Here is a 16,839-nt window from a genome sequence, read left to right as displayed (position 1 = left end):
CCTGCCTCTCTCTTAGTTTCGGGTGACGGCCGGCAATGATGGCTGGCAACCCTTGTCCTCCATTGGCTTGTCGACGCATCACTCTAATCTCTGCCTCCATCTTGGCCTTCTCCCCCGGGGCTCCTCTTCTAAGATACCTTTCATAACGGATTCACAGCCCACACTATTCCATTATGATTTCATCTTAATCTTAACTAGTTACATCTGTAGCAAACCTGTTTCCAAATAAGGTCACATTCTGAGGTATTGGGGGTCAGGACGCCAGCATGCTTTTTGAGGAGACAGAATTCAACCCATAACAAAGAGTAATGTAAGAAAATAGCTCAAGAACCCAATCTACAGGGAGGCACAGAGACCACAGGAAGAAAGGAAAAATGTTGAGAAAGGACAATTGGTCAGGGGTTTTAGAAACTTCATGCAGTGCACGATGCCTTTCTGCCTGCTCGGGTCCAGGTTCAACATTTGATGTTGAAAATGTTATTTCTTTATTCATTCATAAGGAGTGAGGTAGAACAGAATAAATGGGGAGAGAAAAACTAACGCAACCTAGATTTGGTAGGGTTATCTATGACCTGGTTCAATAGTATGACAAAGAAAAAGAGGTCATATTGCTGGGGTTTTAGGAGGAACCAGAAAGTAAAGAATGAGCCCCTCCCGTCATTTTGCTGCCACTTTCTCCTTCCCACTCCTCTAGGCATCACAAATGCACGGTTTTACCCACAGCTCCTTGGTCCCATTTTTCCCATCCATCTTTTGCCCCCTTTAAAATGATCTCAGGGTTTTCCCCTACTATACGTAAACTGGTATCTTAAAATTTCACTACATCCAATTGGTTTTTTCAATTCTTATTCCCTTTGCTTTCTGAAAGAGCAGATTAAAAAATGCATGATTATTCACATTTATACACATTTATTTGTTCATTCAACCAATTTTGTTTGGCATCTACTATACGTCAGACATATTACTGTGTTCTGTGAATGCCCGCAAGGAGTTTATATTATTTGGGGGAGACAGAAGATAGTCCAGGAGTTAGGTAACTAAGACCATGTCGCAGACATATCATAAACAGGAGGGGACATAAACAAATCGAGCAGAGTAATGTGTAGATAGTGACTGAGGCCAATGGAGAGAAAGGACCGATACCCCCTTGCAGAGAGGGCGCTACAGTTAAAACATGGGCACAAATGCCCATTTCCCCCATCGCAGGGCAGGTTTATTCTGCATTGGTCAGAAGCTGAGCCCAGCCCAACGTGTGGATGCTACACAGAGGTAGAATCAGGCACGATATAATAAAGAATTCTCAGACCACCAGAGCTGCAATCCGTAGAGTACACTGTTTGTGGTATCATGAGCTCCCCCTCTATGGGAATGTTCAAGCTTTAATGACAGATGACCACCAGTGAGGAAGACTGTAGAAGAAATATCTAGATTCTGTGGCAGGTTGGACTCAATGGAAGGACCGATTCACTCTACAAGTCTGTGATTTGCCATTAGAGTGCCACTCCCCGAGCTGTGCAAAACTGTCTGACACAGACAGTGGGGAGCGTCGATGGACAGAAGACAGGACCACACTTAGAGGGGAACAAACCCCACTGCCAGTGATGGCCAGAGGCCCCTCAAGCACAGCTAGGCATGGTGGGTTAATGTGGGGCCAGCTTGCAAGACAGAAGGCAGCAAAGCAGTTCCCCTGACAAGAAGAAAAATACTCCTGGGGGTAGCAGCGTGCAAGTTCCAGCGTTGCATCTGCCCACATGTGTGCAGTGCTTCTTTGTAGGAGGCACGTGTATTCTATGTGTCCCGTGCGTGCACATTCTTAAAGTTGTGTTCCTGACGATCCTAAAGAAGGCTTTGCCCCCCATGTGAGTATTACTATGCATGCAAGCCCTAGCTGTTTTCCTCTCTTATTGGCAGTGATGGCAAGAGTACACGCAGAGTCCACTGGTGACTCAAAGCCAGCTTCCTCACCACCAGATAAAAAGCATAAGAGGAACTCCGCGGGTCTCATGCCATAGACACAGGTTGAGGCACAATCCCACCGACAAATCAACTCCCTGCTGTAGGACCTGAGAGCCTGGCACCGAATCTCACAGCATTATGACACTTCCCAAGCCCCTCCAAGGATCAGCTCTCCCTCTGGTTCCTACCAGGCAGTCATTCAGAAAATATTGACAGTCAACATATGTCACGCCTTGGGCTAGACCAGTGCTGCCCCATAATGTAGCCACAGGCCAGGCGTGGCTTTTAAACACTTGAAAAGTGTCTGTAAGTGTAAAATACACATGGGACTTTTAAGAATTATTACAAATAAAGAATGGGAAATATTACATTTGTAATTTTTATATTGATTACAGGTTGGAATGATAATATTTTAGATATATGGGATTAATGATACATATATTAAGTTTGATTTTGCCTGTTTCTTTTAATGTTTTTAATATAGCTACTGGCTTGCATTATATTTCTATTCAGCAGCACTGGATTAGACACTGTTAACTGGTCATTTTTCTGTTTCTACAACAAAAGTTTATTGAGCAACTACTGTATCTCCGAGTGTAGTGGGTACTCCTCATCTCACTGAGTTTATAGATCTTTTCTGTAATGTAACATGGAGATAATATTTTCCCATGAATGACAGATTAGCCAGGGGAAAAGGAAGATTCTGTGACACAGGAGAAATTCGGAGAAGGGAGAACAGTGACAAAAGCTTCCAGTGTTTCTGTGGCTTATACTGTCCGTGTTTCTGTGTAGAAGCCATACCATAGAGGTCTTGATTTTCTTTTTCCTTTTTATGACAGTTTTCCCCCCAAAATCACCTGTAATTGTACCACCTAAAAGAAATCATTGTTCACTAAATTGTGAACAGTATCTTCTTAGTATCTTCTTTTCCAGCCTTTTGCTGCAGAAACATTTCAAAAGCAAACATGTCCATACATATGGTTTTCCCCACTGTGAAAATGGGAAGTGGGTGGAATTTGTGCCTGGAGTCTTGCTTCCAGGACTAGCTCTGGATTAGGTAGGCTACACACAAGGAAGGCCTGGGATTCTAACCAGAAAGCTGAACTCTAAACAGACTTGAGGAGCCAGCATCTTTCACCTCCTCCTCTCTCTCCTCCCTTCGCTCTTCCTTTTCCTCTTCCTCCTCCTCTTCCTTTTTCTTCTCTACTTCCTCCCCAACTTCAGTCTGGATCCAGGTTTCTGGGAAATATTCTTCAAATTTCCTCTGGACCAGAACAGACAGGCATCAGCATTTACTTCCTCCCAGCGCTTCCCTGCCTCCTGTAATGACTCAGTGATCTATGCCAATGATTTTGGGAAAGGCCCAGAGATACTGGCAGCCCCAAACAGGGTTAGACCTGCATAGGGCCAGCAGAGACATCAGATGTGGATGCTAATAGGTCATTTGCCAAGCTGGCCATAGAGCAGACACTGGGTGAGGGTGAGCCAGGGGTTCAGGCAGCCACAGCTTCTGGGAGGCTGGACTCTCATTTCTCCCCAGTCCTCACCTTCCCTGATTCCTTCCCCTCAAGCAGTTCACCTTCCTCCCCTCCCACAGAACCTCAGAGGAACAGTGCTCACTTGTTGCCTAACCGTACCTACTGTTAAGGTTAATTCAAGAAGCCTCTCGGGGATGAGGGAGGAGGGGAAGGGATTAGACAGCATAAATTGGTAACTACAATATTACCACAAGGATATGAAAGACAGTTTGGCGAATATAATAGATAATGTTGTAAAGATTTTGTAGAGTATCAGATGAGCACATGTCTTACTAGGGAGACCACTTCATGGACTGTGTAGATGCCTGACCACTACAGTGTACACCTGAAGCTGAAGCAACTGTAATTGAATATATATATATAGTCATGAGGTATGGAGTACAGCACAGGGAATAGAGTCAATGGAATTTTAATAGATATGTACGATGTCAGAGGCGCAATAGATTGGGGAAGGGAGGTTACCACTTTGTGAGGGGTGAAATGTCTAACTATTGCATTATTTTGTATACCTGAAACGAAAAAAGAAAAAAACCTCCACACTAGAATTTATGAAATGTAGATAATAGTTTCGTTATCTCCCTCCCCATCCCACCCATCCATTTCTTCCTCCATCTCTCCAGCTCAGAATGCAGTACAGCCATTCACAAAATTGATTTTTCATTTCTCCCCCTTGATTTTTTCCCTTTCTGTTTCAAAATATTTGTTCAATTTATTTTTAGATTTGCATACATTAAAGCTGGCTTTTGGTGGAAATGTTGCTGGAAAACTACTCAAGAGTAAAAAGGAATGGACTCTTGAAGCACACAGCAGCTGAATGAATCGCAGAAGCACTGTGCTGAGTGAGACAAACCAGTCTCAAATGTTACTTACTCATTAATACGACATTCTGGGAAATGTCAGATCAGACAGGACAGATCAATGGCTGCCAGGGATTAAGGGTTAGGATGTACCATGAGGTGTTTACTGATTCACCCTCTGAAGGACATTTAGGATACACGTTTTTGTTTGGATATAAGTTTTCATATCTCTTGGGTAAATACCTAGGAGTGGGATTTCTGGATCATCTGGTATATTTATGTTTAACTTTATAAGTTTACAATAATTTGTATTGATTGATATAAACCAGTAAGCCTAACTGTTTTTCAGAGTGCCTGTCACCCATTCCATTTTAAGTCAAAACCTAGAAAGCATTCTTTATCACCTTCTTTATGTAACTCCCACATTTAATCTATCTGCAAGTCTTCACGGTTCTACCTCCAAACTATAGCTTCAAACGGTCCATTTCTATCCCTCTTCACTGCCACCGTCTCGACATAAGTCACCATTATCTCTTGCCTGGGCTAGGGCAAGAGCTGCCTACTCACCTCCCACATCCTCTCTGTCCTCTTCCTTGCAGCCCATTTTCCACAGAGCAGACAAAGTAATCCTTTTAAGACATTAATCTGATCGGGTAACTCGCCACTTCAAGCCCCCCATTGAAATCCCATTGCACTTGGCCGTCAGAGTATTTGGTGGTCTGACTCCTGCCTACATCTCAGCCATGTTCCCACTCTCTTCTGCACTTTCTCTGCTGCAGCCTTCTGTAAATTTCAGACTAGCCAAGTTCTCCCCTGCTTCAGGGCCTGTGGACACGCTGCCTCCTCAGTGAAATACTTTTCTCTGAGCTCTGGTCATGTTGGCTCCTTTGCACCCTAGTTTAAATGCCGTCTTCTCAGAGGATCTTCATATCTATCATGGCACTTGTCTGCTTGGTTATATTTATGTTCACCCATTTGTTATCTCTCTCTCTCTCCAGCTGAAACAGTAGCTGGGAACTGATCCAACTGTCACTAGTACCTGGGACAGTTCCTGGCACAGAATAGGTGTTTTAAGAATATTCAATGAATGAAGGAATAAATGCACGATGACAGCCTATACTATTTGTTAGAAAATAAAGGAGAAGGAGTTTGTGTAAATTTGATGTGGAGTAACAGTCCCCACCTCACAGGGTTAGGATCAAATGAATCAATACACGTAAAACCTCTGCAACAATCCCTGGCACAGTGAACATGAGGCAGGTGTGAGCTTAAAAAATGGTAGTGGCCCAAGCAAATCTGTGAGAAAGGAGGAATTTTAACCTTCTTAGGGGAACAAATCTCTTCATTCTTTCAACAAATATTTACTGAGTCTGCATGAACGGAAGTGTGTGCACAAACGTAAGCATCGCACCAAAGGGCATTCCTCATGAGAACAGAGCACAGATGCTTCACAGTTTGCTCCAGGAACAGCCCAGAAGCTATAGTCCTCACCTTACCCTACCCCCACCCAGAGTTCTCACTCCCTAATGTCCCCACCTCCACAGAAACCACAGGAAGGGTTGGCATTCCTCCATTTTGAAGTGTCTACGTTCACAGTAGGACACTGCACCAGGGGTGGTAGTGGTGGTGGTGGTGATGGTGGTGGTGGTGGTGGTGGTGGTGGTGGTGGTGGCTGTGTCTGCAGTGATGTACCACTTACAGACCCGTCTTCACAAGTCATCACAAGGCTCTGAGGAGTCTCTGCCCTCAAAACAAGAAACACTGTTGTTTTAAGAGATTCTCCAGATCACCTCTGTATAAGGTGATTTTTTCCTACTGATCATGAAGGGTTGCTGTTTGGCAGTAGAGATCCAAACAGAGAAGTCCGTACTGTCTTAAAAGCACCTTCAGCCTCACTCACATCTCTACGTGTCCTAGCCTCTCCCAGTCTCGGACTCGCATTCTAGCAATTCCAGATTGTCGTGGTCAGAAATTTAATGCCACCACTCTCCCTGTCCAGTGGTATTCGTTACCAGATGAGTCAGGAAAGTGTCATCGTTCATGCAGAAGGCATCTACCAGAAGCACACTTTTTAAAAAGTGAATGAGAGGGAGATAGAAGACTGGAGGGAGGCGGGAGGATACAGAAATGGCACTATGGATCCCGCCAGATCCACTTCTAATTCCTCATCACTCAGAATCATACAGGTTGTGTTCCGCATGAGGTACCTGGCAGAGGGAGTCGTTTTGCTCACGGGGGCTGTGACTACCTAGAGGAGTCCCCCTTTTTCTCATTCACCCACAGGCACCAAATGAGCTGGCAGTGGCTCCATGAACACCCTCCGTTGCAACCCGAAATATGCAGAAACCGGGCTGGGAGTGAGCAGAACTGAGTCCCAGGCTGGATTCTACAACTAAGTTAGAAAGACTCTCCTCTCTGGCTCCTTAAAATGATGTGTGGATGAGTTCTTTACACATTTTATTGTGTCGCTGCCGAGCCAAGTTCCCTGATGAAATTGTTCTCAGAAGCCAGGAAGAAAAGTGAGTAACTTTGAGGACGCACTGTGGGAGGTGGGTAGGAGACTGTGCCCTTGGCCGCCAGCCGGGCCTTGCCCTGCCACTCCACACGTGCTTAAGAACCTCGGGAGTTAGTGTCTGTCTTTCACAGTCTCTTTAGCACTGTATTTCTGTGATTTTATAAGAACCTGCCAAGCAGGAAAATACCCCCTAGAGATTGTAGACAGTTGCACACAAATGGAAATAATTAGACCCACAGCTGTACTGTGTGGCCTGGCTGTTCAGCTGAAGGCTGCTTTTCACGTCATCCTCGAAGACCTCAGCTCCTGCCAGCTGTCACTCATCTACTACTCTTCACTGAAGCTTCTAGCTATTTGCCTCCACCTACGATCCTTTCCAGTTCTCTGTTGTGGCATATGTTCCCTCGATAGTGGGAGATTCTTAAAAGAACTCAGTCCCCTTGTCAGTTCCAGCTCCCTCAAGGGCCTATCTGCAAATCTCTGCCTAACTGAATATTCATGGTGACCAACTGAATATTTATTATGCCTAAAAATTCCCCAGGGCCCTGTCTTCTCCCCTTTCTACATGCAGTCTTTCTAATGCATGCAGCCTTCCCTGGGCTGTGGCGGGTGCCCCATGCCCTTGCCCCCCAGCACTGTTCCTGCCACTCATCTGTGTGATGCACTCCTCCATTGCTGTTAATCCCAACTCATCAATCCCTTATGTCTTAGTCTGCCTCAGTCTTCCAGAGAAGCCTTTTCTGAATTACACCCCCACCCATACCAACGACAGTGAGAACACAGGTTAAAAGCGCTCTTGCAGGATAGACGCTTTCCATGAACTTCATGAGGGTAATTTCTGCCCTGGGAAAACCCAGTTTCCCACTGCCTTCCATAAAGATAGAAGAGATACAAATGCTTAAAAAAAGCAGCATCATTGACAAAACAACTAGCATTTGGTGAGCACTTAACGTGTGTTAAGAATCGTTGTAAATTCTTTACAAGCCTTATCTTTCTTAAGTCAAACCAGTAAGTATGTCCTGGGTAGTAATATAACTTTTTCACCTTTAGTTTTCTTATCTGTATGGAGAAAATGTCTGCCTGATGTGCTGTTACATGGATGAAATGGTGAAAGGAAAAAGCTTTTGCATAGCTAGTTGGTGGGCATAATAGTAGTTCTTCCTCCTCTCCCTTCATCACTCGTTTCGCTCTCCCTCTTCTGGGTCTGCTATCAGGGAGTAAGAAGGCTAAAGGACCTGAGGAGGCCACTCTGAACCCTATAGAGATAGACACTGAAGAAGGAGCAGTCATTTCTGTGGCTGCCCTGTTGAGTATAGCAGACCGTGTGCTAATGACGATGGATGAGGCTGTGTGCCAGCAAAGGATCTGGTCTGTGCTTCTGGAGGAGACGACCTCAGATACAGACAGTCACATTGGCCAGAATGAAAAACCCCTAATACCTGTCAGGCTGGACCAGGCTCCCTGGTTTAGTGCTAAAACCACCTTTGTGTCCTTGTACTATTGGGTATCAACTGGAGAACCAGCCCCAGATGCACCGTTGTTTCCTGGCCCACCATACTCTCCTGAGAAGCAAGACGGCATAAAACTGCCCCTAGATTTAGACAGGCTCCCTGTGGACCTGCCACCTACCCTCTGGGTGGCCTTCAATTGCTCACTCCACCTCTCTGAACCCTGATAACCCACTCGACAAATGAGCATACTCCTTGCCCACGTCATTGGCTACTGTGAGAAGTAAATGGAGTCATGGTATAAAAGACATTGCGAATACCAGACTAATTCCAAGTGTTCCATCCTCATGAAGCTGTCTCCTACCCCCTGCACAGAATTAATGTGGTATTACTCTCCGTTGCCTCATGGATGTTAACAATGTGCCCCTGTGATAGCATTTCTCACAGCCTGCCCTGGGTAATAAGGGCAGTGTGTGTTTCCGGCTAGACCATAACCTCTATGGGGCCAGTGGGCAGGACATGGATGGATCTTAGTCATCTTTACATTCAGCGCCACAGACAGCCTAGCTCCTGCCACATGGTAGATGCTCAGTAAATATTTAATGAATGAGAGCATGAAGGCCCCTCCACCAGGACTCAGGTTGCATGTTATTTTTTATGTGCTAGTCAGTGTCTGGAGGTAAGAGAAAGATTTCCGTGAAGGTCCACACTCCCAGCCTGGGGGAAGGAAGGGCCCCAGTTTAGCAGGCTAGTGATATAAATTGCAAACAGTGGGAACAGTAGAGAGTTTGGATATGAAACACAGAGTCCAGCACCTTCCCTCCATCATTTTCCTGTGGTCAGCCACAGAACACTTTGAGGGATCTGGATGGAGTCTTCAAAGCAATTGCTTCTTGTCTCTGAAATTGCTTCCTTGTCTTCTGGGCAAGTCCCTGAAATGGCATCCGAGAGCCCCAGCTGTTTAATATCCAGCCCGTGGATAAGAGTGATTGCTCATCAAACCCCCCAAACCCAAAGAAGTTCACGAGGGACTGTGGACAGCCTCGGCCGTAGAGGTCTCAGACAAATGACTGTCCAGTGGATTGGCCATCATTAAGCAACAAACATGATCAAAGGCCAGAAAATAGGACCTGGGAGGAAAGGATGAAGCCATCTGTTTGATTTATTGTGGAGCAGAACAAATAACAATGAGCAAGTCTGTGGAAATTTTCTACAAGAAGGATGGCTATGCCCAGGCTCAGTGAGCCCAGAATAGGAAGAGAAGGGCACTGCCTGCCACACGAGAGACTTTGTTCAGACATAGTAAGGAAAAACGCTTACACTGCCTGGAAATCGGACAGTCTCCCCGAAGCAGTGTTGGGATCTGATTTTCTTGGTAAAAATGATGAGCCCAAGTCTAGCAGGGAAAACCAACAATTTTTGTTTCTGGGGCTGCAAGGAAAGAGAGTGATGAGCTTTTATACTTCTTCCATCCGGATGGATCCAGGATTCCTGGGTAACCCAACAGACAGTGTGTGGGGGCAAGGGGTGCAACGAGACGCTGACATCTAGTCTTTGGCTTGGCAAAGCCCACATACCTTGATATGGGTCCTGCCACCGACCCGGGGCACAGGTGAGCCTAGAGAGGTGACAAGTCCCCGACTGTCTACTAATCAGCTAATGACTGACAGGAAACCATCATTAATGGACTGCAACTGGGATAACAAGTGTGTTGCAACAGAGAAGGATTTATTTGGGGCATAGTTTTATACGTTAATTCATGAGTGAATAGCAAATGGTTTCTGTCTTTAGCAGGAACTACTACTATATCCAAAGAGTGTGTGTTGAATCTGTTAAAAATAAAAGCATTTATAATAGATATAAAAATCTTTTGACATACAGTTCAATAGAAAACACGCTTGTTTTAAAATTTACTTAGGATTTGTTTTATAGTAAGACCCGTAGACACTGAAATGATTGTTATGAAAGAAGTTTTTGTGCTCACAGGTCTCTAGAAGCAGAAGGCACTTCATGCCAAGCAGGGCCCCAAGAGGATGCTCAAGGGTCAGTCAGGCTCAGGGAGAATGAGGGGGAAACAGGGCTAAGAGACTTCCTGATGTTTCCATCGGAAAGGCAAGGCTAGGCAGCGTGATGGGGGGGCGGGGGGGGGGGGGCGGGGAGGAATGCGGGCTCTGGATTGGTTAGTTTGCATATAAAGGTTTGCTTCCAGGCAAGTCAGTCAGGATCTCTAAGAATTAATTAACCCTGAAAGGGACACTCCCTTGGCGTCAGCGAGGCCCCTGATGTCAGAGCATCTGGAATACAGAAAATAAGCAAATACAGCTTATACAACTCTATCTCCAAAGGTGTAGATAGGGGCACAGTTTACAATGTTGTTGCTGAACAGTTGGAAATTAGTGAAACTTGAGAGATGAAAAAAAAAAAAAATCAGGCAAAGCCTGAAAGGGAAAAGAAGAGTAGTTAGGTAGGAATCAGAGAACGCAAATTGAGAGAAATAGGGCTAAAGGACAGAGAACAGAGATTAAAGCTTGCCCGTGTGAATCTAGGATCTATAAAGCATGCCCTGGATGCTGAATGGCTTATCCAGTTAGGACACTTGCTATGGATTCCACCAGGGAGGATTTCTCCCCTCAATGAGCCAAGAAGTCTGTCTGTGCTCCAAGATCACAGATCCTAGACTTAACCCAGCTGTTCATCAAGTATGTGTAGCCACTGGAAATGGGTCAGGCAACCACTGACCCTCCTCCACACCCTGAACCCAGGATGGAATGTTGTGTTGCTGCCAGCGTGGTTGTTATTAGCAGGATCTACTCTATAGCCATCACCAATATAAATTCCGATGGTTAAACAATCCTCAATGAGAGCTTCCCTTTACTTCCCTCCTCCCAGACATAACAAATATGGTTGACAATGTTTTGTCAGCTACAGCACTAATTTGAAGAGTCAGCTCATTCATTTGAAAATGAATTTGTTGAACACTTGCTAGTTGGAGGCATGGTGCTATGTGCTGGGATACAGCAATGAACATGGGAAACACAGGTCATGCCCTTGTTTAGTAGAAGGAGACAGATGATATGTAAACAAAATAATTAGTTTAGTAGTTTGTTAATTACACATTGTAGAAATGCAGTGACAGAAATAAATGAGATGTGTAGAGGAGAATAATAAGGTGGGTCTATTTAGAGAGATCAGGTTTGGCCTCTCTCGGAGGGGAAGTTATTTAAACTGAGACTGAGAAGCTGAGAGGAAGCCAGCCTATGGCAAGGCAGAGAAAGCACCCTTCACAGATGGACCAAGACGCACAGAGGCCCCAAGGAGGGAAGAATGTGACTTGTTCTGGAACTGAATTCTGAGGAACCTCAAGGAATTAGGCTTTTATTCCAAGGGCAGTGGGAGGGTTTGAAGCAGGGGCATGGCATGATTAAATTATTTGCTTTTCAAAAGATCAGTTTGGCAGCTCCATGGAGACTGAATTTCAGAGAGACAAGATGGGGAAAGAACAATCAGCTAAGAGACTTTTGAATGGTGACGTCCAAAAAGAGTGAGGTGCCTTGGGCAGCCGGTAGATTCAGGGTGTACTTTGGAATGCCAGGACCAGCAGTTGAATAGGGTCATGGAGGAGGGAAGTGAGGGGAAGAAGAATTAAGACTAACTTTCAGGCTTCCAGCTTTGGACACTGGTTGGTGGCACCATTTTTGAGATGGAGAAGACTGGAGAAAGAAGATTCTTGGGGTAAATTATTTTGATACTATCATTAGAATCATCCTAATAATCATTGTTAATAATTCGCAGCCCCAACTCAGGTCTCAGAAAGGGTGTTGTTAGTAAAAGCACTTGGGTTTGGCCTTAAGGCACAACATTCTCTCTACCTGGGTATCTGTTGTCTCACTCTTGAATCAACAGTAGAGTTTTCCCAACCTTGGTACTATTGACATTTTGGGGAGGGATAATTCTTTGTTGCGGGGAGCTGGCCTATGCATTATAGGGTGGTTAGCAGCATCATTGGGCTTCACTCAGTAGAAGCCCATAGCATCTTCTGCCCCGGTTACGACAGTCAAGTCTCCAGACATTGCAGATGTCCCCTAGGGGACAAAATGGCTCCTACTTGAGAACTGCTGCTCTGGAGCATAGGAACTGAGGAGAGAATGTAAAAGTTCATGCAGGAAGGACAGACTACCTGCTAGTAGCATGGAGAGTTCTCTGATCTGCCTGTCTCTTGAATCAGGGTCTGTCCTGCAATTTCTGGGCAAATGGCAATCTAGGGCTGGGAGAAGGTCTCAAGCAGCAAGAAAAAAAAATGCACCAAAATAAATACAAAGCACTCATGTCAAGCGCTGCTCCATGATTTTCTCTAATTCCCATGACTACTTATTCTATGTATAGGAAAGCAGAGGATCATAGAGGTTGAGTTGCGCGCCTATGACAAAGAGGTCATTAAGTGGTAGAGGCAGTGTTTGAACTCAGGTCTTTGACGACAGACCCTGTGCTCTTCCCTTGTGACCACAGTTGCCTTTAGTGGAGAAGATAGCACAACTTGACATAGTATCTATGTCCAAGGATGCCGCAGCTTCAGAGGGGAGAAAAAGCAGAAACTGTGAGCCCTACTCATGCCACCAGCTACACTCTTGTTCTTCCACCTTGATCTTCAGACTCAGGCTGGTGGGGACTCACTGATGAGGGTCCTGTGTCACCACTGGGAGACCGCACTGGAGAGAGCCTCTGGCTGCTACACCTCACTACCCAGCCACCACCTCACCACCAGCACCAGGACCCCCACCCGCAGTCTAGCCACTCCTTTCAGCTTCGGTCTCCCACAAAAGCACAATCACACCATTATCGAAAGACAGCAAACTTCCAGCTGAATAAAGTAGGCTTTCTTCAAGACGTACTAAGGCCTGGGTCTCTTCCTAATAAAAGCAAAGCAAGCATATTCCCTATTTCCAAGGTGCCTCACCTCAGTGCAAGATTCCCAAGCATGCCGTCCTCCCCACAGGCTGCCACCTCACGGCATTTCTGGCCCAAGTCTCATAGGTTCCGCATGGAGGCTCCTGGGCTCAGTCCCCCAAGGGATATCAGGGGTACTGGCTTCCTCCACTTCATTAATAGTGATTTTCAACTGATCCAGCCCAGGAGCCACATGTCATAGTGACAAATGGCTAGTCTGTAAGTTCCTTGAGAATTATCTGATCCCATTTAGTATTCCTCACAGTTGTTAACAAATTCCCTTGGAGCCCGTTTCATAAGTGTGTGCTAAATTAATGGATAGATAGAAAAATGGGAAGACGCATGAGTGCATGGGTCGGTGAATGGATGGATGGCAAGTTGAATGGATGACTAGAAAGACGGCAGGAAGGAAGGATTAAGAAGTCTTTAACTTCAGGTCATTTACCCTACCTACTTCAGCTCATTTTTTCCATTCATAAAATCACATTACAATTTACACAACCAAGTTGTTTGCTTTTTGAGGACTCACCAGTGCAATAGTATATAGTTTTCTTTTTCATTTTGTAATTGTTTTATTAATCCATATGGCATCTGCTTGGGGTCGGGTAAAAATTAGATGTTGTTCTGATGAAGCTGATCGTCACACAAGTCATTGCATCCGATCCCCGTGATTTTAAAATCTGCTTTATGAAAACCTAAATATAGAAAACAAAACTATTCCCTTTTTCAAGATATTGTTCAGGAGCAGCGTACCCGTCAAAAGTAGCCGACGCAGAGGCCAGACCAAAAATGGAATATTGGCTCCACCACGTGCGGATGTGCTGACGTGGGGTCTCCAACACGATCTTTAACCTCTGTGAGCTTGTTGCCTCGTTCACAAAGTGGAGATAAAAATGGTATCTACTTCAAAAGGGGACTGAATCAACGAGATAATGTTTGTAAAGCTTTAGATACAGGGCTTGGCATAAAATAAGCACTCAACAAATAATAGCTGTTATTACTCTTCACTTTACAAAATGACTCCTTTAAATAGTGAAAACCCTTTATGAATCTTTTACAAGGTTTTTATTTTTAAAAAAAAATACAGAAAAACAAAAAAAGAAAGGTTGCCTTAAATCCCATCATTTATAATGATTAAAGAAAGAAGTGGAAATTACAGCCTTTTCTCCAATCCACGCTCCATTACTTAAATGCCTTTAACAGGATCTTTCTCAACATTCTGCTGTGCTTTATTGCATATCTATGTGTGTACATGCACACATATGTTTTTATATGACAGTGAAATCATGCTGTCCATATTGGTCTCGAAGTTATTTCACTTGATAATATGTCATGGAGAATGTTCCTGGTCAGCTCATTCAGATTGATCCCGTTCTTGTTTTAATAGCTACACAGTATTTCATGGTATAATTGTGCTATCATTTGTTTAGCCAGCCCCCTATTGATGGAAATTCAGGTTGTAGTCCCCATAGATCTCAAGTGTCATAGGATGTGAAAAACCTTCTGCTTATATGTTTTGTGAATATATGCCAAAAACCTATAAGGCATTTGGGAAAGAGCTAAGATTCTGCAGAGAGTTTTGCTTAAATTTACAATATACCATAAGCCATATAATCAATAGATTTTGTGTTTTATTCTGCCTATTTGGATGAACTATAATTCTTAACATCATAATTAGCTCAATCTCCATCCCCAAATGTGCCCTTGTCCCATCACTCAAAGGAAAACATGTTTTTCATAGACTTAGAGGGCTCAGGGGCAGGAGACTCCATTTTCCACCTGACCTGTGTGATTTTCGATTCTTATCACCTCAGGAAAGGTACTGCCTGACGTAACAGCTTGCCTTTGCACACAGACTTCCCACCCTGTCCCATGCTCACTTCCCTGAAATGAATGTGTTGAGTTCTCTGGAGAAGAAGCCAAGAAAGCTGAGAGTCCCATCTTAGTGGGCGAAGGCCCGCCCTGCCCCCAGGCAAAGAAAACAATCAAGTCAAAGGGAAATCCTTTTTTATAAGCACCAGGTACAGGCTGTTTGTTGAAGGAATAAAAACGCCAGCACTTCGATACTGTTTCTACTTACATACATTTTTAAAAATTTATTTTATTAGTTTCAGGTGTGCAAAACAATGTAATAGTTAGACATTTATCATTTATACCCCTCACAAAGTGATAACCTCCCCAATCTACATCCCTCTGACATCACATACAGCCGTTACATTTCTACTGTCTCTATTCCTAATGCTATACTCCACTTCTTGTGAATATGTATATCTAATTATAGTTGACATTCATTACTACTCAGCTTCAGGTTCAGGTGTACAGCGAGTGGTTTCCCTAATAAGACAAGTGTCCATCGGATACCCTACAAAATCTTTACAGTATTGATTATATTCCCCAAATTGACTTCCGTATCCCTGTGACAATCATGTGGTTACCGATTGTGCTTTCTAATCCCCTCACCTTCCCCCTCATCCCCACCCTCCCTCCCATCTAGCAACCCTCAGTTTTTCCTCTATGTCTCTGAGACTGTTTCTGATTAGTTCATTCGTTTATTCTTCTCTTTAGATTCCGCATATAAGTGAGATCACATGGTATTTGTCTTTCTCTGTCTGACTTATTTCACTTAGCATAGTGTTCTCTAGGTCCATCCATATTGTTGAAAATGGTAAGATTTCATTCTTTATGGCTACGTAATACTCCATCGTATAAATGTACCCCAGTTTCTTAATCCAGTCATCTACCAATGGGCATTTGGGGTGTTTCCATGTCTTGGCTATTGTGTATAGTGCTGCAATAAACATAGGGGTGCATAAATTTTTTCAAATTAGAGTTTTGGATTTCTCTGGATAGATACCTAGGAGTGGAATTGCTCGGTCATAAGGTAGTTCCATTTTCACTTTTTTGAGATACCTCCATGCTGATTTCCATAGTGGCTGCACCAATCTGCAATCCCACCAACAGTGCACAAGGGTTCCCTTTTCTCCACATCCGTGCCAGCACTTGTTGTTTGTTGATTTATTGATGATAGCCATTTTGACTGGGGTGAGGTGATATCTCATTGTGGTTTGTATTTGCATTTCGCTAATGATTAGTGAGGTTGAGCATTTTTTCATATGTCTGTTTGCCATCTGTATGTCCTCTTTAGAAAAATGTCTCTTCATGTCCTCTGCCCATTTTTCAGTTGGGTTGTTTTGGGGTTTTTTTGGAGTTGAGTTGAGTTTTTTATAAATGAGTTTTTTTGGAGTTGAGTTGAGTTTTTTTGGATATTAACCCTTTATCGTATATATCACTGACAAATATCTTCTCCCATTCAGTAGGATCCCTTTTTGTTTTATTGATGGTTTCCTTTGCTGTGAAAAAACGTTTTAGTTTGATGTAATCCCATATGTTTATTTTTCTCTTTCTTCCCTTGCCCAAGAGGGTATATCAGTAAAAATATTACTTCGGGTAATGTCTGTAAACTTTCTTCCTGTATTTTCTTCTAGGAGTTTTATGGTTTTAGATCTTACATTTAAGTCTTTAATCCATTTTGAATTTATTCTTGTATATGGTGTAAGGAAGTTGTCCAGCTTCATTTTTTTGCTGGTGTCTGTCCAAGTTTCCCAGCACCATTTATTGAATAGACTGTCTTTACCCTACCG

At 43.9% G+C, this 16,839-nt stretch overlaps 1 protein-coding gene across 4 annotated transcripts in view; it reads left to right on the top strand.

Moving 5' to 3' along the window:
- SHISA6 (shisa family member 6) overlaps positions 1-16,839 on the top strand; it is a 305,553-nt gene that overhangs the window by 198,157 nt on the left and 90,557 nt on the right. The window lies entirely within an intron of this gene.

This window comes from Rhinolophus sinicus, chromosome 12, assembly GCF_057876585.1.
Source record: "Rhinolophus sinicus isolate RSI-liver-muscle chromosome 12, RSI-T2T, whole genome shotgun sequence".
NCBI lineage: Eukaryota > Metazoa > Chordata > Mammalia > Chiroptera > Rhinolophidae > Rhinolophus > Rhinolophus sinicus.
Note: the sequence above shows the minus strand (reverse complement) of the source record. Positions and strands in the feature narration are given on the sequence as shown.